Source organism: Gallus gallus, chromosome 7 (genome assembly GCF_016699485.2).
Source record: "Gallus gallus isolate bGalGal1 chromosome 7, bGalGal1.mat.broiler.GRCg7b, whole genome shotgun sequence".
NCBI lineage: Eukaryota > Metazoa > Chordata > Aves > Galliformes > Phasianidae > Gallus > Gallus gallus.
The window spans coordinates 1,768,632-1,791,511 of record NC_052538.1 but is presented as its reverse complement, the minus strand read 5'-3'; the positions used below and the strand labels follow the sequence as shown (position 1 = coordinate 1,791,511).

The 22,880-nt window shown below is 38.8% G+C and overlaps 1 protein-coding gene and 1 long non-coding RNA gene across 21 annotated transcripts in view; one reads left to right on the top strand and one right to left on the bottom strand.

The window, feature by feature from the left end:
* The window catches only part of LOC101747532, a 332,267-nt gene that overhangs the window by 11,844 nt on the left and 297,543 nt on the right, over nt 1–22,880 (bottom strand). The window lies entirely within an intron of this gene.
* Nucleotides 1–22,880, top strand: part of ZNF804A (zinc finger protein 804A) — a 257,653-nt gene that overhangs the window by 232,256 nt on the left and 2,517 nt on the right. For all 3 annotated transcript variants that reach the window (XR_005861574.1, XR_005861576.2, XR_005861575.2), the window contains one exon: nt 1,962–22,717. The gene's annotated coding sequence lies outside the window, so the exon portion shown is untranslated. The remainder of the gene's footprint in view (nt 1–1,961; nt 22,718–22,880) is intronic.

Here is a 22,880-nt window from a genome sequence, read left to right as displayed (position 1 = left end):
TAGAATACAACATCAGAAAGAAAGATTAAGCAAAAGTTTTCTAATATTTCCAATGACACTTAAGTTCTGTGGTGGTTCCCTCCTCCCTTAGCACGTCTCACTGAAGTGCTTTATAGCCAGATGCTGTGCCATAGGCTGGCCCACAGCTCATCACTCCTCTGATGCTTTTTGCCTCATCCCATCAGCCACAGCTGATTATTTCCACTGAGCTCAGCTTTACCGTAGTTTCCAATGCTCTCAAGATACCTCCAAAACACTGCATCTTTCACATTCATACATACTCACTTTTAATTACAGATAGGCTTAGATCAGAAGCTCGTTTTAATCAGTAGATACTACTGGGAAGAATTTTGTCTTACTTTAGACAAATTAAGGTGTCTAATAACACAGTGATAAAGCAAGATCTAGGATCCAGTTTTGGTCAAGAAGCACCAAAACAATCCAGCATACAGACAACTTGAGCTTGCACTCAAACTTTTCCATGTATTGCAGTAAGTGCTCAACTTGTGCAAGGAGACTGTCTTCTCTCAACAAAAGATACCTGCTTGCTTTTTTTTTCCTTTTAACAGAAATTAAAATTGTATCCTTTCAAGGATTTATCACAATTATTGCACATAGTTTTCCCCAGCCTACAGAAGATATTGCACAGAGATCACCTTTGGAGTATCTAAATTCTATCAGTGTTCCTTTCAAAATTTGTCTAAAAAGGTAAAAAGAAAAAGAAAAGATAGCTCCACTGCTCATCAGTTTTACACTTCTGGATAAAAGTAAGTTTGAAAGAATAGGAAAGGGCTAAGAACAGAAAGAAATACCAAGAAAAATGAACAATGCATATTTCTCCCCAGTTTATTCTATGAAGATTTTGGTAGTGAGTTAGTAAATGTATATGTTGGGAGTAAGCAGCATAACAAGTCTTTTGGAAAAGCAGTACTTTACCCATGTGATTTTTTGACTTAGTAATGTAGGGCTGGGTGTGAGAATTAATTTGTATTAAAAATATGTCCATGCTTTTATTATACACTCTTAAAGTATCAAATTTATAAGAGAAATAACTGAATAATCCTAGTTACAACTTGGCTTCAACTTGGTTGAACTGCTAAATTCTGAAGTGGTTATTGCCTTGTATATATTGAAAAATAAATAATAAGATCTTAATCACTTCTTGTAATCTTTTGCTTTCATAGGCAGCAAATACCATAACCTGTACCACTATATGATTTATGCCTTATCTCCTACTCAGAGTTATTAGATTTCCTCTCAGACAACAGTGTTTGTTTTCTTTCTTCTCTTTTTTTTTTCTAAGTATGCATGAAAATACAGTGGAATATCAAAAAGAATTGAGGGTTTTGTGTAATGCTTTTGGAAAACTTGTGGTTACTTTAAATAGTTCCCTTATTCTCATAAAATCATAATCATTCCCATTTTCAGTTCAAATTAAGTGGAAAATGTCAAGTCTCATTTTCATTGAAATTTCCTACTTTAATGTGAATGTGACCAAAACCGGCTTCGAGCATAGATAACTGCTTCAACTAGAAAACCTTTCAAGGACAATAGCTACGTCTTTACTGTAGGCAGAGCCTACAGCATTGCCGTTATTCATTTATCAGCATATGTAGAAGTAATGAATATATAGGAGAAAAGTTCCTGGCTCAAATTGAGTTCTGGAAAGCATGATTTTACTCTGCCTTTTGGCTGATAACATCCAACTTTTGTTTTTGCTCGCCTGTTATTTTGATCTTACCCACTAAATTCCCAGATTAGAATTGTACTGAGCAATTTACTGAGAAAACTTTCAAAACCACTTACTCTGACCTTGCCAGTTTACATGCATAAAAACTGTAGCAATTAATGTAAAATTTAAATTTTTATATCCTCCCTTATTGTTCTCCCCCGCCCCCAGTACTTTTAGTGGTGCTAGTTATTTTTCACTTGTCTCAGAAGTTTGTCTCTAATTCTTGCAGACCAGTGTGAAATAACTGTATGAGCTGACGCTGTACAGCTGATGTAACAATCAGAATGACCATTTCAGTCTGAGTTTAAGGGAAGACGGTACGTAAGTAGAATGTGCTGACAGCTACCAATCAGCTCATGCATTTTCAGTTTCTGCATAACATTAGCATTTCTCAGCAGATAAGGAAGTGAGAAGCTATGCAATATATATTACTGAAGTAAGAAGCTATGCAATATATATATGACGCAACTACATTTTCAAAGTTGTAAAGGAAACCTTGCATTCTACATCACTAATCCCACTGCAGTGTACCAGCATGCTTCCTGTTTGGTATGGGGTCCATTCGGTTAAAACAACCAACAGACAGTACGTTCTGAACTAATTTATGTAAGTATTTTAGACAAATTAAGACAAGACAAATCAGACACCTTAATTTGTCTAAAATACTTTTTCATATAAGTATTTCATAGAAGTGGCCTATATTCCACTTTTCATTATGTTTTGCACCCTCAGATGACAGAGTCTGGGCTTCTCTCAAGCTGATGGCAAACCTTCCAAGAATGCCAAGACTTTCAAAGAAAGCTGATAGTGCCCATAGAAGTCTCAGAGATGGGCATCTACAGCCACTACAGTATAAACAACTCTCAGTCTCTTTTATCTGTGTGTTATCAGCCAAACCAAGAAGATGACCACCTTTGTCCCATTAAATCACATCCTTCAATAGCTCTTTTAAGTCAAAGACAGTGTTGCTACCATCAGCAATAAAAGCAGCAACCCTTTTAAAGTTTTAACATCTAAAACTGCACATAGACCTCCACTCCCTCTTTACGAAAAGAACTGGAAAAAATCAGGCTAGAAACCTTAAAAAATAGCAGTTTACTATCAAAATAGATGTGATTTTTTCTGACAGGCTTATTCTCATACTTTGACACTTTCACATTAAAAAAACATTATGTTTCTTTTTATTGGATTATTGTGGTCAATTAATGCTTTTGTAAAACTGCAACTAATGACAGAACATCTACTTTGGACCTAGTAATTATTTTAACCAGTAATTTAAGCTCGTCTGTGCAATCAGCTATTAAAATATTACTTACTGACATTGCATATAGCTAAGTATTACTGGATAAACTATTATTTTCAGCTTTTCTTCAATGTTTATTCTTTATTAAAATATTTGATTTTCCTTCCAAAAGAGCTGTAGTTCTATTCTGTTAAATCTGTTAGCTCAGAGCAATGTTTATATTATGCTAGAACTCCGCTGTCCTGATACTAGGAATGAGAATCTACATGGATTGCTCCAAAAGTAATGCCTCCTATTTATTTCCATGGAAACAACAACAGACACAAAGAGCACAATCACATGACTTGGTAGAGCAAATTCTCAGCTACAGAACACTCTTTTTCAACATGGCCATCATTAGCTATGCATTTTCACCAGCAATGAACAAAAGCGTGCATGCCAGCTTAGAAATATCTGCGTGACTGTCCAGAACATGGTTTGTCTTTGATGTTGCTGTCACCACTGCTGAAACACACCACCCACCACCTCCCTGTGCTTACATCCACTGTTTGGCCACCATAAATGTCCAGCAAACGTCACTGAATGTCAGTGGATACATTTTTTTGTCTACACGGAGGAATTAAGTGACACACCTTTGCTTCATCTGCACTTCCATGTCAGATGCCATTCTGTCAACCTGCCCCTCTGCTGCCATCTGTCACACAGCAACAGCATGCAACAGAATATTTGTAGAAGGTTCAACCTCTACTGGTATACCACCATCTGCTTCTGAAGTCATGGGCCAACAAAATAAAATAGGGGGCATTTCCTTTGGAGCTGCCCTCATGCAGTGCAGGAAGTCAGTATTATATCTAAGGAATCGCTGGAGTAACTGAATCCATTTTTTTCCAGTGCAGCTCCATTCAGTAATTAACAGGATACACAAAGACATGCTACCTAAGGTAGCATCCATCCCCTGTTATACATGGAACAACATACTGAAATACAAACACCTCATTAAACTGCTATACGTTGGCCTTCATCACAGAATAAGGAGAATTCTCTTTTATATTTTCTAAAAGCAGAGTTACATTCTAGAAAACTAACCTAATATTTGGTCCCTGCATTTGGAAAGTGATGAATATTTCTTGTATTTTCATGATCTGTGGTACTTCCTAGCAGTAACAAATACAAAGACACTTGGTCCAGACCCTTTATCTATGCAGTAACCTTACCTAGAGAGTCCTGCTTTAGGTTTGGACGGAGAGTTCAGTGAGGCAACTCAGTCCCATTTAAGACTCTTTGCAATATTATTATTATTATTATTATTTTTTTTTTGTGCATAGAATTTTGGTGTGTAGAATTTTAGATTTCATTGCTTTTCTCTACAATTTTTAGACTGTGAAGAACACTTTGGAAAATGCCCATATGAAGATACTACTAAAGGTATGCTAAAGTGGGATGTTCTGTGAAACATCCTTTACGACCAGAAATCACTCACTGCCACCACAAGGTGGTGCGTGGTGTCGCCAGTTTTTTTATTTTGCTCTGGTGACATCTTTAGCAAAGTAGTTGGTCTTTAAGAAAAGGGAGGTGTAAAGACCTAGGGAGAGAAAGCCAAGTCACATCGATGGCTGGCATTACGCTCACACAAAGGGAGATGTTAGATTATCACAGATGTTTGCTTTGTTTACCCTATGTTTTCCTATCAGAGTCTGTGAGAGAGGTTTTTGCATCTAGAAACCAACTTCTCTTAAAAAGAGATTCTATGTAATTGCTTATATTTATCAATAAATTCTTAAAGTCTTTTAAGTCAGCAAATAGCAAACTGTTGGGAAAGCAGCTAGGTATAAGAGAAGCTGCTATGCTTCTCAAGTGAAAATAAAAGCATGCTAGTTTATTCATAACCATTGTAGGGGGAATTAAAAGGAATATCACAACATACCAAGTGCTGTTACCATGAAGTTAACATTAAACACACCACACACGATGCTGAAATACTGGACTGTGGTGAGCACAGTGCTGTCTTTTAAGTATTCAGAGTTATCTTCTGTCCAGTCATGCATAAAATTCCACTTCGCATTAAGCACTTATGTAGTAATGCCAATAAATAAATAAAAAATCCCCCTTGGCAATATACATTTCCTTGCTCTGAACTGCTATAAATTTTTCACGTAATTCGGTTGCTCTCATGTTCTGGGAACGTGCAGCAAACTGTTCACTGTACGGTCATTTGCACTGCAAGTCAATTGTTACACCCGTTCTACTGAGAACTCTCACTCCCCACACACACACACATATTGAGCTTTTGATAAATCTCTGGGATAATTTGGCAGAATTCACTGGATTTCAGTCCAAGTGCATCCCTTGCTATGTCTTGAGCGGTATCACTTGCTATCTTAAAGGCCTTTCAACTGCCAGGGGGAAGGGAAGCATATTTCTGAGAAAGTGGAATCCCTCCAAGTACTTTTGTGATGCAAAACAAACAAAAATCAACAGAATTCAGAAAGGAGCCTCTACTGTTTTTCCAGTACCAGGGATTCCATTGCAAAAAAAGGAAAAAAAGAAAAAAACAATCAAGTAATGCAAGACTTTTTTTCTGGTGCATTTGAGAGCTCAAAAGCAACATGAGAAGAGCTCAGTTATCTGAGTAAAATGAGGTCTTTCCTGTAGGCAGGATCATACCTAGCACAGTATCTCCAAGAGAATGCATCCCATTCTTTGTTCCTTTGCTCTATTTTTTATCTTGCTCAACAATAGTAGTTTTCACTTTCACATCTCGTTTTTTTTTCCTCACAGTAAATACATTCAGCACATACAGCAGCTTCTGCTTAGAGTAAAAGCCCTTCACTGTACTGCTCCAACCATTTCTGTCTCAGACATATCCAACACATTGCTTACTCCAACTACACTGAACTCTCTCTATAACCTACTTGTTCCTTCGGCACTGCTTTAGAGGAGGAAACTACAAAGCCTCTGAGCCTGTGCAATTTCTGTGCTTCAACAGCTCTTCCTTGAGTATGTGCCAGTAAATCAGAGTCTTCTTGCTCTGTTTTCCTAATATGAATGGAAGGAAAGGAGAAGATAAAGATGACTCTCAGAAGTGCTGAGAATTCATCAGAGTTGGCTGACTTTAGGTGCTCTGCTGCTCTTAATATCACTGCCAAATGTATGGGAACCTGAATTGAAAATGCAGATCTGCACACCTGAAAAGTAGGTGCAAACAGGGCTCACCAGGTAGTCTGTATTTACTTATTTCTTGCTGGTAGTTTTGGCTTCCTACGGAGCTTACGTCCATGTAAGCATACAGAACAATTCAGGTACTCCCTCCCTCACTCAACAATGGAAGTTCAGACTGTTTACTGTAATCTTCCTGGCTTTCCAAATTCATAAAACACCACATAAATTACCACGCAAGGGTGTTGTGAGGGTAATTACAAAAACAAAAGATTTGCAGAACATCTGTAAAAAAGCCAATTCTCATTTGGAGTAACTCTTTTCTTGCCTATTGATTTGTAACCACGGCATGGAAACCAGAAACTTAACTAAGCATTTGCTTTCCAAGTGGGAGGATACGAACTCTGGGAACAGCGTTGTTCACCACATAATTACTCACATTCCAAAACCACAGATACAAGGCTGACAACGTGGGACACATCCTCCAGCACACTCACCAATTCTTCATGTGAGCTACATCTGACACAGAAAACTAACGTCTTATGTTGGAACCACATTGCTTGGGCCAGTGAGGTTACTGAGGCTGGGGTCAATGCCCAGGTCAGAAGACACGAGAAACCAAAGCAAGGAGTCTTAAGACTAAGATGGTCAGATACACAAAGTTAATACAGTCTTATTTCTGCCCTGTGATTCAACACTTCCCTTAAGAAAAGACCTGGAGAGGTTACCTGCTGGCAGCCTTTTAACAGAATAACTAAACAACACCTATAAGATCTGCTCCTTTAATATACATTAGTTATACAAAAGCAGCATTAAGTATGTACTTTATCCAGGTATATCTACATTTTATACAGTATTTATAAATTAAATTAAATATAGGTATATAACCTACAGAAGACATCTTTTATTCCACAACTTAATTTCCACTTTACATCTGATTTGAGAAAGAAAAAAGACAAAATGGCAAGCCCTTTTTCCTCATTAGACACAACCCTAAGCATTGTTTTCGACAGCCGGCTCTGTTATTTCACACTTGCTCTAACTGGGGGCAGGAATAAAGCACAGAGCTGTCGAGCTTAAATGTATTCAGGAACCTTAGTTTTTCTAAAATTCATACAGGGAAACGTAACCTGCCCTTTAGCTTCCAGTTCCGTAAAATTGCTGTCATAATGTTGAATAATAGTATTAAGTAGTCTCGGTGAGAAAGTGGAACGGTGATCTTAGGCAGTGGGAATGTTATGGCTGTAGTTGACTTTCACACCCACACTGCCAGACTTCCACAACAAGCAGTGTGCCCATGAATTAGCATGAAATTCAGAGTGGCTCTCACCCCTACAGCGTGAATGAATAATTCACAGCTCTGAGCCTCTCCAGACCCTGAGAGCATCAGGCAGGAGCCCCAGCAGAACCAGCCTGGCAGACGGACGGCTGCGTGCACAGCTTGAGCTCAGCAGACGGGTGCATGCAGTGTGAGAATTCAGCTCCAGTGCTAAGTGTCACTACTACACTGGTATCAAGAGCAAAATTATTTTTTCTTGAGTCTTGGAGGAACACCAGCTCCCAAATACGTGTGCTTTCACCTGTAATCAGTGCCTGTCACGCTGATAACAGACTAGTTCTGCTTATCAGTGAGGCTAAACATGTTCTGGTGAAACAAAACCACATACGGCAGCGTGCGTTTGTGTTTGGCCTTGCCTCAGTGTCACCATTTTAATAGATAGCAGTGTCTTGCAGGGGAATTCAGAAAAGACCTCTAAGATGATCAAGGTCAACCATCAACCTGACCTACCATGAGATGTGTGGATGTGGCATTAGGGGACGTATGGTGTTCTTGCACGTTCTACATTCTTGCACACAGTATGGAGCAGAAACTTCCAGAAGTTACTGTAAGCACTAGTTACAACAATAAATCCTTAGTTCAAGTCTCCAGAGCATATTTCACCAGCAAGAGAATAAAAAGTACACAACTGAAAAGTATTTTGCAAATGGAAGAGACATGCTATCCCACTCCAAGATGCAGTGATTTTCACGGAAAAGGTTTCCAAAGTACTACAGGAGGAAGACTAATCAATCTTTGTAGTCCTGCAGTTTTGATTTTCACATTAGCAGCCGTTGGAGACTGTTCCTCTAAATGGTAAAAGTTCTAATACAGACGTACCAGATTTCTGGTGTTCCCCATTACTGTGGTGAATATCACTTCCTGTTGACATAAAACAATAGTTCTGCTGTGACCAAGCTTTTGTTAAAAGGTTCTGGAAATCCTGTAAGAACTTCATTTTGTTCTCCCAAGCCACTTACTTGCCAAAGAAGTAAAGTGAATGACACAATCTCTAGAAATACTTTTTCGGTGAGTCCATTTTGAAAACAGCCTCAGTAGAGGTCAGCTTCTGATGAAACAGTAGAAGGCAGAGTTAATGACTCACATCTGCAATTCTGAATTATTCAGCTAACACCAGAGTACCAACCACAGGCACAATCAGCAGTGGCTAATACAAGACGTGCATGTTTTATAAGGGAAAACCATACCCTCTGAAGTATATTACAGTAATTTCTGAAAAGAGCAACAGTACTTTCACAAGCATCTAAGACCAGACTTCAACTTTCTGCCGTAGAACTTCCCACTGAGTTAAACAGGAATTTTATCCAGTTAAAGCAGACAGATTCCAATCTATCAAACATATATATTTACTTCTAAGTCTTAAAAATAGGTGGAAATTTCACAATCACGATCAACTTCTGACTAAAGGATATTTTCCCTTCAACTCACACAAGTCTCCTTTGCATAAGACGTATTCACAAGGAGTAACATGTTGGCCACACCAGTACAACCACAGCTTTGTACACTGCAGTGAAAGCTGTCTTCATGGATGCCCGGGATCAGCCAGGCTCTCCTCAACTGTTCGCAGCTTTCAACAGGGATATTATGGGGTTGACAGCAGGGGTTAAACGCGACCAAAGTACCTTCTCCCGCTGTTGGGAGGAGAGTCCAGCATGGAAATGCCAAACAAAACCAGAGGAACTAAGAGAATATAAAACAGCAATTACTGGAGTGTGCGTAATTGAACGCAGTTTCGGGCAACTCGCTGTCAGACTACAGTCTTAGGAAACCTGGGCCCTTGCAATGTTCCAGTCCTCCACTACCTTTTTCCAATCACTTATAGCTGGAAAAACAAAACGCGTACAAATCTCACTAACTTTGTTATCCAGGAGAACTTTCCAGTGAACTTGCGGGGGTGATGTTTCCACTGTTATTGGTCTCTGCGTTACTAATATCAAGCTTGCGAGACAGAGAATAGTAAAGCAAACAAAGTAGGATTAACAGCTAAGCTCCAAACATCCACAGAAGTGCTTGGCATGAAATTGCAGCCTGCAAAGGCATAATATAAGGTGAAAAGAAAATTTCACTTCACGTAAGTGACTCATGAGCACCTCTGATGATGGAGAGAGGCACCGGGAGAGCACAGCCACAGGCTGTTAGCTCCAGACCTGTTTCTATCTAAACCTGGCAAAGTCAGTATTTTTGTAACTGTCTGTGCTACACTGAAAGCGCGGCTCGCTGAGCTGTTAGCCATTTCCTTACACTTCTCATCTTTTTCTTCTGTAACTGTTTCCCTATCCTTAGCTTGGGAAGATAGTACCACGTAACATTGTCCTGCCAGCAGAATATTTGTTCCTCTAAGGAATAAGTGGCACTACTTCCAAACAAAAAGGTCTCTATTGAACCGTTACAGCTGCTCTTTTAACTCCATTACAGAGCAGTCAGCCAGGAACAGAAGATGACTTAAGGCAGGAGAACTCGTGACCCACCAGGAATGCTACCTTACTTCCAGCTGTGGAGCTGTGACCCCTCAGGAGCTGAACCATTTAAGAAGTGCCCAGCTATCACAGAATCTGTCATCTGAATGCTGCACCCTGTCTTCAGAAGAGCTCTTTCATTCACAAAGACACTAGCAGGGAGTCCAAGTGCCATCTATTTCTCTCTGTTATCTCTTACATGGCGGTTCCATCTCTTCCAGTTAATAAGGTTAAAACAGAGACTGACAGTAAAGTAACACTGAATTATTAAAAGTGAAACTTCAGTTATTGTTATTCCAGAGCTTCTGCTAAATGTGCCATCTTCTCCTCTAGACTTCATTTCAGGGGAAAGACTCGACATGCTTGGAGAATAGCATCACTGCACTCCCACTGCACATCCCTGTCCAAACCTTCTCATCCAACAAAATGAATACAAATACTCATGAAAGAGGCCATAATAATTTCGATAAAGAAATAGAGAATTAGCAGTAAATGACAGTCAGCGATGCACAGCACAGGGAGTGCTAATATATTTTATTAAAAATATTATTAGCACGCTACTTTAGGGTTAAAAGGTGTCTCTCAGTAGATTTCAAATGCTCCTACCCCTCTCGGATTTCCTTGAGCTCAAAACTTCCCATATCTCACTCATTTCCCCTCTCAGTAGTTTTCCTGCCTGTTCGTACTTCCTGCAAGAAGGTCCTCAGGGCTCCCCTTCCAACATGGCCATTTCTATCTGTGGCAGGTTTTCAGAAGAACAGTGTTTGTGGTCTGTTCATGTAACAATCCATACATCTATGCAAAAATAAGTCCCCCATAACAGCAACACCACATGTCTGGGAAATGTGGAATACCTATCTGTCGGTACATCCCATCTCCTCACTTGCCCAGGCTGCCTTTAGGGTCTTCTTAACCCTGCCCTCTTCAGCAGGCCCTCAGGTAAATGAGACACTTGCAGGGATGGTGTTACAGAAGCAGTAAACAAAGTTTTCCATTACTTCAACCATAAAGATATATGAAACTCTTAAAAACCAACGCATGGATTTGGAATTAATAACTAAGTTTATGATCGACTCTGAGTGGTCCGACTCTCTTCAAAGTATCAATAAACTCCTGCCAGTTTTAAATTCTGTACGTCTAAATAAAAACATATACTTTTCCCATAGGTTTCAGCTGGGAGTGGGCAGTCTATACCATCATAAGGGGCTGGTTTGCTCTTCTGAAGAGCCAAAAGAAAACTGGTTTGCTGGTTTTTAAACAACCCGATGGTTCCTTCCCAAATACACAGAACAGAGTTTTCTGCAGGATGCCTCTGCTCAATCCTATAGAGCAAAAGGAATTAAAATGTATGAGGCTAAAAGTGGAGATTAACCATAATCTAAACAGAGCTCAAATTAAATGATTCTCTTGTTTTTTTATTGTTAATAAAGGCAAGGTGGAATGCCAGAGCCATGGCGGGTACTCCTGGGAGATCATTATAAAGAATATGCAAAGAGGTATTCGAGGTAACATACTTTAGGCCCATGAATGTGGAAGGATCGATAGTACTGGATATGCAGATGTTTTAAGGGACAGAAAATGAAAACAATGGCACCTTATTTTTGTTGTTAAATACAAAATTCTCATTTCCAGATCATTTCTTCCTACTGGAAGGAAAACACAACACCAATCCAGATTTCTGACTTAAAAAAAAAAAAGAAAGAAAGAAAAAAAGATCTGATAAAACCATTTTTTTTAATTTCACACTTAAACCTTCCTATAAAGTATGGGCAAATACTGTCAGTTAAGTGTCCCTTCATCAAAAAACAAACACACTGCTGAGACTGATGTAACAGTTCTTACCATCTATTTGGTATTCACATGCAAATAAATAAAAAATAAAAAGAATCAGACATCAAACCCTCTGCTGCGACCCACAGCTCACAGCCACGTTTTCCCCTTTCTGTCCAACACAAACCATGTAATACTCATCACCATTGTAAACTGTTACGGCAGATCTGCAAAATGCCAAAGTTAGGCTGACTGGAAATTCTACTAGTACACAAAATACCTTTACAATATATTACACCTTCCTACTTTGATTAAACTTATTACTTCATATTTCAAGCAGATGTAAATATTCCCCTAGTGGGAAAATATTGTCTATTTGTATAAGACTTAATGACATAAAGTAAATTGCGCTGTTGGTTTGAGTTAGACATGCAATACACTTCAGTAATGTGCTATTTCCTTCTGTATATGATGCAATTCTAAGGAAAACATGATTAAAAAAAATTGCTTGAGATTTCCGTTTATTGCTTTAAAGGTTATTACTCACATCAGCATTCTACTATTTTTCCCCTCATCAATTTCCATTATCATTTTGATTCAGAGTAATTCTCTCCTTGTAGGTTTGCCCAACAGATTTTAAGTGAATATAGTACTCTGATTAAAAAGAAAGCAGAATAAAATAGAGGCCTGCTGATTCAAAATATTATGAAAGATAGTTCAGTTAACATGAGCCTTGTTTCACATTTTCATTGAAAGACATTTTCCTCTGAAACCTCTACATGCAGTCCTCTTCTGTCGTTACCATAAGTTAACTTCTCCCAGCAATTATTCCTGTCTATTCGAAACTATACAGTGAGATGCAACCCATGCTTTCCTTTCCAATGCTCATTTTCCAACATAGCAAAGAATGTTTGCCTTTCTAACAAAAGAATATTAGATATACGAATGCCAAGCAAAGTGCAGTACAGGAGAAACACAGAAATTAGAGCTGCTTGTGATTAGTGGGTAATTCAGACTTCCAAAACACCTGCTGAAGTCAGAGTGGCTGTCCCACGTGTGTTGTACCACTTGTTCACCTAAAACTGGTTTCTGTGCAAAGCAACTGAATGAACTGAGGGCCCTCTGATGAGAAACTATTTTCTACAAAGACAAAATATTCTATGATGCTTTTAAAACAAGGCCAGTAAGAATAGCTCTTTACACTTACTTCCATTTTTCCTTACATACTAATTACTATTCCAGACAAGATTTTAGGATAACAATATTTTAAGCAGAGATGTCTCATTTTTCACTTGCTGAGTCTTGCCTAGCAGATTTTCACTGAGTTTAGTCTGACTAGAATTAATTTCTTATTCTAGCTGCTTATTCATGCAGTTTTTACTCCTTTCTGCTCGGCTGCCTTGAGTAAGGAACTCCAACAGTACTGAATGTCTGAATGTACAGCAAAATAAAGGTGTACTGTCGCCATATCGCTGTATATTGCTCATTACTTGATGGACTAACAACACAAAGTATCTACTGCAGATACTCGAAGCATATCCAGGCAAAGTTCATTACTGAAAACATAATAAAAGATAATAAAACAGTTCTGACAAACAGTTGTCAGGAGTGCTGTAGATGGGATTGGTCCATCTTCAGGAGAGGTTTACGGCCTCCTACCAACATCAAATGGAGCGTCTGTCCTGGAGCAGAACAAGGGACCATCTCAACCTGCACCCTGTCCCTGCTATTAGCCAGAAAATGACGCATAGGAAAGATGCAGAAATCAGACTAAAAGTTACAATGGCTTCCCCAGACATGTACTAAGTATCAATCGTTCTCAGCTAAGGCACTGGGTAAAGCTATCATTCACTTATCCAGTACAAGAAGAAAAAAATGGAAATTTACACAAGGCTTCCCACAACTGAGAACAAAAGGTTCCAAAATAAATGAGTAAATAAATAAGAACCGAGTCACCACCCTGGGAAATGTAATCATTGCATTAAGTCTGTATCTTAAAGTTCTGTGTGCCTGTATGCGTGCGGAATTATAATAAACTCAGAGTCTAGAAAATAAGCTTACAACTAAGACCAAGCTGGCCATCTTGGGGCAGAGAGAGGCCGCCTGGCAATTCCTTACAGCTGTAGTTCTCCACAACACAGCTCTTTTCTGACTCATGCAGTGAAATTTGAGCCAACTCGCTGGCACTCACCACGTTCGTCACTGGAGGACCTCCTGCGCAGCCTTCCAAACGCCTGCCCAGGGCTGCTTGCTACCCTTCTGAACTGCAAATCATAATTCTCATACAAGTTCCACCTTGATAAACACCATTTTGTAGATTGCATTAAAGAAGTTGCACTGCATAATGTGGCAGAATTTTGCAGTGTCAAGGGAGTTAAAAAGCTCTGTTATCGGTGAGCATCTTTGAAACCTCCTAAACTTACAGTATGGCTGGGGATTTCTTGCTGACTGGCTGTTCCCAGTCAGTTTTCTATACTTGGCTGCTCTAGGGTGAGCTCCACTTTGCGCTGCAAAAGCACTGAATCAGTTCACAGATACAGTTGGAAGGACTAATGCTTCTTCCCAGGGGGCACTTACACGTGGAGGGGAAAAACTGATTCACTGAAGGTAGCAATTCCTTAATTCCATCTGCAAGGATTCCGTCACCTCTAGCTGATACATTCCTTTACTACATGCAGACCCACTTCTGAGTTTCAGTAGAATCGTTTTCTATTAGAGATCAGTTTAACCTAAATTCCTTATTTCCAACTTTATGCTTTGCCTATTGGAAACACACAGGAGTAAATACAGCCTCCTAACGCAGAATTCTGAAAGGATTAAATAAAAATCTGAGCAAACATAATATCGTTCCACGTTTTCTCAGGAAGGCTGATGGATTATTAAGTGCTCTATGGTTTCTGACTAGGGAAGCAAGCTAATCTGGGACATGTCTCAGCTTACATTAGCAGGACTTTTATACATTTGCCTCATCATCCGGATTATAAGAAAGAGCAAAGTCTTTTAGAGTTTAACAGTACATGACTGCTAGGTGAGGTTTCTGTTACCCATCTGAACTCTCCTCAGACCAAATGAAAAAAATAGCAAATCTATGTTTATTTTAACACAGAAGGTGAAATGCCTACCTTAGAAAAAGAAATGAATGCAATGTATCAAAGCCACAAAAACCATTAGTGGATGTAGCACATACATACCCGCTCATTCATAAAATACTAACTACTAAAAGCAGCCATACTCTTGAGCTTTCTGCATTCAGGTACCTCTCATGCTTGGTGCAGTTTAAGATGTAACCCAAAAAGTGAGCTTTGGGCACCAATAGATAAATTATTTTGTGGGATGAAAGGGAACGAATAACTGCAGACACTTCTAGGATAGAGCAGTTTTGGGGCTCCAGGCCTGACCTCCAACAGCACAGCTGCTGAGTACCTGGAATTCCCTTGCTCAGTGCTCAGCAAGCATCACACAACCCTACAATTTTACCACAAGGGACATTTTTGCAGACTTCCACTCAGTTTGCTCGCTAGTTGCATGGGATCAGCCCTGAGTGCTCCTGTGTAGCATATATTCTTTAGGTGACTGAACATTCTGTTTGGTAAGAAGTTCTTCAGCTTAGCTTTCCTGCAAGCTTCTTTAGGATTATGTTCTCTCACTTCTTTTAGCAGATACAAGGGGAAAAAAAAAAAAAAAAAAAAAGGCAGGCAACTGCTCATTTCTCATTTCTTCTCATTTCTTCCTGGTGCTTTGCTGTGTGGTTATTCTCTTTTTAGTCTATCTAGAATTTGTGACTGCTAGGTAACTCCCCAGACGTGAAGGAAGATTTTAGTGACCCATAAAGCCTGGAATTTAAATTTGTTTATTTTGATTACCATTAATTCCTAGTGTGACCATCGCTGCTCACTGCAATTTAACACATACTGCACATTTAATACAGCTTAGGCAGTAGGCTCCAGCTCCAGTGAACAAATGACCATACTGAACGGTCCGTTCAAGTCACTGACTTTTCCTATTTTTTCTTGGTCACACAGAATATCACATGTAAAGGACTGAAGCATTAAATTAGGTGATGCTCGGAACTTGTAAGTTTCTTTTCACATTGCCAAGCTACAGAAGCTGAAGTGTAAACGTTTGTTGGGTTAAGAATTGGATTCGTTTTTTCAAAACAGAAACATGATGGTGTGCACATTTGCTCAACTTAATGGAAGATTTCTTAAGGCCAACAGGGAAAAACTGCTCTGATCTTGGGGTTCTAAGCTGAATTGGAATTGGAGCAGTATGTTGATTCGTTAATGATGCAGTTAATTAGAATTAGTGAGCTCTAACCTCAGGATCCAATTCAACAATAGAACAGCTAAACCAAGCTATTCAACATGGACAAAAAGGTAATACCTGCAATTTTCTAAGCACTCATCTGTAAGTAAGCCCAAGAAGACCAAAACACACAGAGCTACATGCACATACTCAACTGACGTGAAGTGGCTCCAGGCAGAATGCTTCCTATCCCTGATGCCTTCATCCCTAAGCAAAATATACCATTATATTAGCCATTATTTTCCATAGTTTCATTTGAAATGGCGGTGTGCAGGTGTTACTTTTACAACTTGATGTTTTTTTACTGAGATTTAAAGATAAGTCTTTACTGAGATTTAAAGATTGTGTCTTTAAACACAAACTTACTAAGCATTTGATAACAAAAATTTCAGTGTATATTAATCTTCAAATTAAATACAATGCTTTTGAAGAAAAAGCATAAATGCATACACAAAAAAATTACAGTCAGTCTCAGCCAACTTTTTTTTCTTCCTTTCTAAGCTTTGGCAGGCAATCTGCATTAAAAAGGACTGAATTTTAAGTTGTTTGCCACAGGTACAAACAGCATTTCTTATCACATGATATCACTGTGTGAAAGACACGTTCAATCTATATATAACGTTCCAGCACTGCCTGGATTGAGTGAAAATCAAGTATTTGTTGTGTTTGCTGTATTGGACTGTGCTTGCTGCCAGCATCCTTGAGAACAAGGCCAGCATCGCTCACTTTGCCACATACAATTCTTCAGGTCTCAAGAAAGCACAGCTTTGTTTCTAGTACATTAAACATCTTTCCTACTGCATTTCTTAAACTATCCCCCAACAACAGAACCCAACGTCATAGTGTTTATCCATATTACACCTTTTCAGGGTCCAAAGAATATCTATTCTTTTATTTTTGTTAAAAAAAAAAATGAGTCATCATGTAAAGCATCAGCAGGAAGCTATTAAAGAAACAGCAAAGCATTATTGATCTTACTGTCTGGAAATCCATCATACTCACAAATCCTGTTAGAAGCCAGCTTAGGTAATAACATCTCAAATGACCACTGCTGGAAGTACCTCACATATATACAGACACAGTCATACATCTGAGGACCACCATGGATTATACACTGCATAGTACTGTGCTGTTTATATTTGCTTCAGACTTTCCCGTGCCAACTTAAACACCAAAGTTCTGAGCCTACGAAGTGTGAATTTACAGCAATCTGTAAAGACTCTCATATGTCACAGAAAACTTACTTCCACAAAGATTCTCAATATCTCTTTAGTCTTTACTGCATGCTAATCATCATCATCATAGAATGGCCTGGGTTGAAAAGGACCACAGTGATCATCGAGTTTCAACCCCCCTGGTGGTCACCCGCCACCAGACCAGGCTGCCTAGAGCCACAGCCAACCTTGAATGGCCTTGAATGCCTCCAGGGATGGGGCATCCACAACCGCCTAGGGCAACCTGTTCAGTGCATCACCACCCTCTGGGTGAAAATGTAATAACCTGAAGCAGACTCTGGGTATGGGAGTATCCATCAGTTCTGACATTTCAGAATAAATTAGTAAGCTTTTTAGCACTGAAGGACTTTTAATTCTCTCTTACCCTTAATAAACAGTAAGGACGGCTGATGTCACCCCCGTGTTCTAGCCCAGGAAGCCTCAAAAATGGGGTTAGAGCAGAAGACTGCACCTGAATCAACAGTTGCACTGCATTCTGCCACCCACGTGCCTAGAAATGAGATTTTTTTTCCTTCAGACAGATTAGTTTTTACGTGTTTGGATTAGGGGGTATTTCTGAATAGCAATCAGGCTCGTCTTGAGATGCTTACAGAGATGGAAGAAAGATTCTGAACAGTGTGAGAAAGGACAAAGTTCTTCATTAGCTGGAAATCACACATTTCACGTATACTACATCTCTGCAGTGTTCTGCCATAAAGAATACTTATCCACTTCCCTTTCAAAAAGGATCAGGACATACTTCAGCTGCTCTGAAGATATACAGAACTCATCTAATTACTATTATTAGTGTTTAATCCTCATATATAAATGCAAGGGCAACCAGATGGGAAGTTACTGAAGTGAGAAAAGAAATTCAATTCTTTTCCTGCATGACTTTTGAAAATAATACAATAGAAGATTACATTCATTATATTGGTGCGTTTTCCCTTGTTAACAAGGATTAAAAATAACAACTGCATCAAAATACAGACGGTGATGGGTGGATGGTTGGACTAGATGATCTTAGGGGTCTTTTCCAACCTTAATGATTCTGTGATTCTATACTAATAGACAGTATGCAGATATTGTTAGACAGTATTCACTTAAGGGTGATTTCTACCAAGAACTCGACACAAAAAAGAAGCTACAACAGCAGCAAAACCTCCAGAAAGGAAGACCTTAAAACTTCTCAAAATATTATACTAAATTAAAACATCTGTAGCCACGTGCCTGTAATTTTACATTTGGACAGATTACTTGAGTGAAATGCAATCAGCTTACTTTGAAAGACTTCAGTACAGTTCGTAGATGCTAAAGCAATCATAATTAACATCTGAGTTGTCATTCCTTACACACCAAGTTTATATTCAGATCTGATTTTCCGACTCAAGGTCAGGCTTTCGAATGCTGAAAACTCTCGTCACCAAATATCTAGCATGATTGAACTAAAATGCTTAAACATCTGGTTAGACTAAAATACAGTTTGTTCAGCGGGTCCTAAAAAATTAAAAAATAGAACTGATTGCAGATTTGTTAACCTGAGGCAATAATTTCACTGCTTATCCCTATTTCATCAGCGTATCTTTTTATGGTGAAAAAGCAGACGCTAGATTACTGCTTTAATCAGCATCATAAAACATCCTGCTTCTCTCTGCTTCCTAACAGCTGGTTTAAGAGGGAAAAGGTTTATTTGATGGCTAGATTGGAACATCTCCAAGGACATCCTGAGCTGCCACATCTGTAAAGTTGCACTTTCAAAGCAGGCTTGGAGTTGTAACAAATTGCCAGCTTATAGTTTCTCAAACCATGACGTTTTCTATGTAATAAAATAAAAAATCATCATCAGGATAAATTTGTTATCTCCAATACAGGAGTCTACTTACTCATCATTTAACATAATGTGAATTATATCTTGTTTTGCCATCGTGACAGGAAAAGTTACTTCCTTTAGATAAGTCAAATTAAAGTCTAATTCCCTAAAACGGAAGCCATATTTCACTATGAATAGTGCTGCTACATTGAGAAATTTGTGTGAAAATTCACTTTTTTAAAAAAGAAAAAAATCTCCAAATCTCCATTACTGCAGAAGAGACCGTGCAAGCAAAGCAAACTGAGGCTGTGGGGCATGACACGGATGTAAAAAGCCTCCTTGTATCGCCCTAACTGCAGTAAGGGACCCAAGAAATTTTATTTTAGATAAAAAATGAGATTTTTAGAAGCCCTTTATGTCAGCTCATTGCTACTTCTACTGAAATCTGCATTAACGTGATGCTGAACACCTATAAAATTCCCAAGGCACACAGTAAAAATAAAAGAAAAAAAAAGAAAAAAAATCACACAAAAAGTAGTGTTAAGAAAAAATTCTGATATTTATAGCAGTGTAACTAGAATTACCTCAAGTTATTATTATTAATAACAAGGTATTTCATTTGAAGATGTCATTAAACGTTGTTCCCACCAGCTTGGGTCTGGGAATTTTCTAGTGAGGATTACTGCTAGAAAACTGAGCATCTCTTCTCATGTCGCATTACTTTATATCATGCAAATTTCACTGTTATATATATATGCATAATAGTGCTGTGCAGAGCTATTCTAAATGTGAGGAGAGAAATGCAATTCTTCTCCTGCATGACTTTTGAAAATAATATAATGGAAGATTACGTTCATTATATTGGAGTGCTTTCCCTTGTTAACGAGGATTAAAAATAATAACTACATCAAAATACAGATGATGATGGATTGGTGGTTGGACTAGATGATCTTAGTGGTCTTTTCCAACCTTAATGATTCTGTGATTCTTAATGTCATATTTATAGGAGGAGTGAAGCTCACAGATCATAAATGCTATGAAAAGAGGCCCTCTTTGGCAATAAGTTTAGCCCTTGTACTGCCAGAGTTAATTTTTCTCTCAGGGAAATTGAATTATCATTACACTACACATTATCTTCACTTCGACTTTTGAACAAATACTACTGAAAAATAGAAATCCCCCAGTCTCCTGGCCATTTCAGCTTCAGTTATGTAATCAGTTACAAAGAGTAGGAAAAGACAAAGAACAATGCACCAAACTGTGACATTTAACATGTCCAGGTTGCAAAATCATCATTTGATATACTGGTAGGACTTGATCTTGCACTAAGAAAACCACTTCCAAGTAGAATCACAGAGGTACATAAGACTTGGGCATGTGTTCCATGTAACACGGCAACGATTTCTTATTCTGCTACAGAAGAAGCCAGTAGTAATTGAATTGAATTAAAACAGACTGCCTGAAATCCCCAACCTACACCTGGGAACTTTCCAGTCCCACCAGGATTACGCTCTTTTGCAGATCTCTATTCCACCTCAAGCAGTATTGATTTTGAAGACCTACTTCATTAGAAAAAAAGAAAAAGTGGGGAGGAGGGAGGGGCAAAAGCATGTTGTTCAATAAACCCATACTTATTTATTAGAACATTTTGCACAGATATAATAATTCATTTCATGAGGTTAAGGTCAGGCTCAGATGTCTTCCCAAGTGCCAACCTAGGCCTTAGTTCTGTACATACCCGCACTCAAGATCAAGGCTTGATCAGGCAAGAACAACAGTTACACTTCTGTGCTTGTTCCCCTCCCACGAATTTTTCTCTTATATTACAAGTCTACACTGAGATTACTTACAGTTTATCTACAGAATCATTGAGCTAACTCTGGACTGACATCCTGGGCAAGTATTACTTAGCTGGGGTACCTCTGAAACCACAAACATATGTTTTGGGATGTTGTAGATGAACACAGCTCAGACAAATATGCGCTCTCCTCACTTCTAAAGCTTACATCATTGCTCCTCATCTTCACACCACTGAAGTTAATACTAATTCCGTATGGCTAAATGCATAAGGTTTCATTACTTCATACAGTAGGGAATACATCCAGATATATGTTGAGAAGCCAGCACACAAAAGCAATTTCTTTGCTTTAATAAGAATAGCAAACTGAAGACATAGGAAAATTTTTGCAGAGCTTCTAGCAGGACAACGGAAAAGAAAACAAGCCATTTGCTACAAGGAAATAATATACAGGGCCTTCTCTTTAAGTACTGCTTCCTATTTTATGTTGGCCCACAGTGTCAGAAGCAGATGGTGGTGGTGTGGCAGTACCACCAGGTTGAACCTTCCCACCAATAGTCCATTACATTTTGCTGCTGTGTGACAGATGGCAGCAGAGGAGCAGGCTGACAAAATGGCGGCTGACGTGGAAGTATGTATGAAACAAAGGTGTGTCAATGAATTCCTCCATAAAGAAAAAAATGGCACCCATTGGCACCCATCGATGCTTGCTGAACATTTATGGAGGCCAGTCAGTAGATATTATCACAGTGAGGCTAGTATCAACAGTGGTGTGAAAGACGAGTCATGTTCTGGATGGCCATGCACAGCTGTCACATCACAAAATGAAGAGTGCCTTGATTGTGGCGACTATGTTGAAAAATGAAAATTTGCTCTACCAATCAGTGTTGTGCTCTTTGTACATGTTGTAGTTTCCATGGGAACCAATAGGCGGCGTTACTTTTGCAGTGACATACATAACAATACTTAGGGAATGAGAATTCTTTTAACTTTCAGTCAAGAAGCTTCAGAAACATTTCAGGTTAAGAAGTAACTTCTTTAGGACAGTGACCCAGGGAAATGTAGAAAGCAACTGGCCTTTCCTACAAAGATGCCACTAGGACTGCATGAAACAGTAATCTTATTTATCATGCACACAGCTCCAAATCTAAAAGAAAGGAGCCAAACCACCAGATGAAATGTTCTCCCTCTGAAAACATAAGGAATCAAACCACCAGAATAAGCATTCCTTCTCTAGGAGCTCAGGTGTCACCAATATGACTTTCACTGCACTTAGCTAACTGTTGTCCTGCTTCATGGCTGGTGTTCATTACTAGAACAAAGCAGGATACAGTCTCTCCACCAGTATAATGCTTTGGGTTTTTGTTTTGTTTTGTTTTAAATAATATTTTGCTATAAATACAGGTAATCCTGTAATCCTTTGAAGGAGGAAGTCCAACAACCTGGTGACCGCAATTTGAGGCAGTGTCTTCATTTTTTTGTTTAATGATCTACAGCAAGTACTTCCATACAGAACTGCTTATGCCATTGCTATCAACATAAAATGACCATGCATTGTCAGGCTAAATACATAAGAAAAAAAAGGATTTGTAAAAAGAAAAATCACCTCCAAGCCCCTTTATAGAAGGGAAGTGGGGATGAGAATTGTATGTAGAAAATATAATTCCTTTTAATTTTCATTTTCTATCTCCTCCTTCGAGTGCATTGACAAACCTGACTTTGGCATTATCTGTTTTTTAACAGTACATGCCCATGTACACCTACAGAATATATCCTTTCCACTATATGCCTAACATACATGGAATATTACCTGTGATTGTACCCTGGAAAACAAGTGAGAAGCTTTGTATTCATTCTGAGGTGATTTCTATGTACCGAGAAAGCTTACAGAGAGGTAAGTCTGGGAATTGTTTGAATTTATTGCTGGGGACTAGGAATAGATTCTCTTCTCCCATTTACATGAATTGACAGTTTCTATTCACCACAGGAAAAGCTACAGAAAAGCTTCTTGGTTTGATGGATGGCCAGGTGAGCTCTGAAAACATTTTTAGACTAGA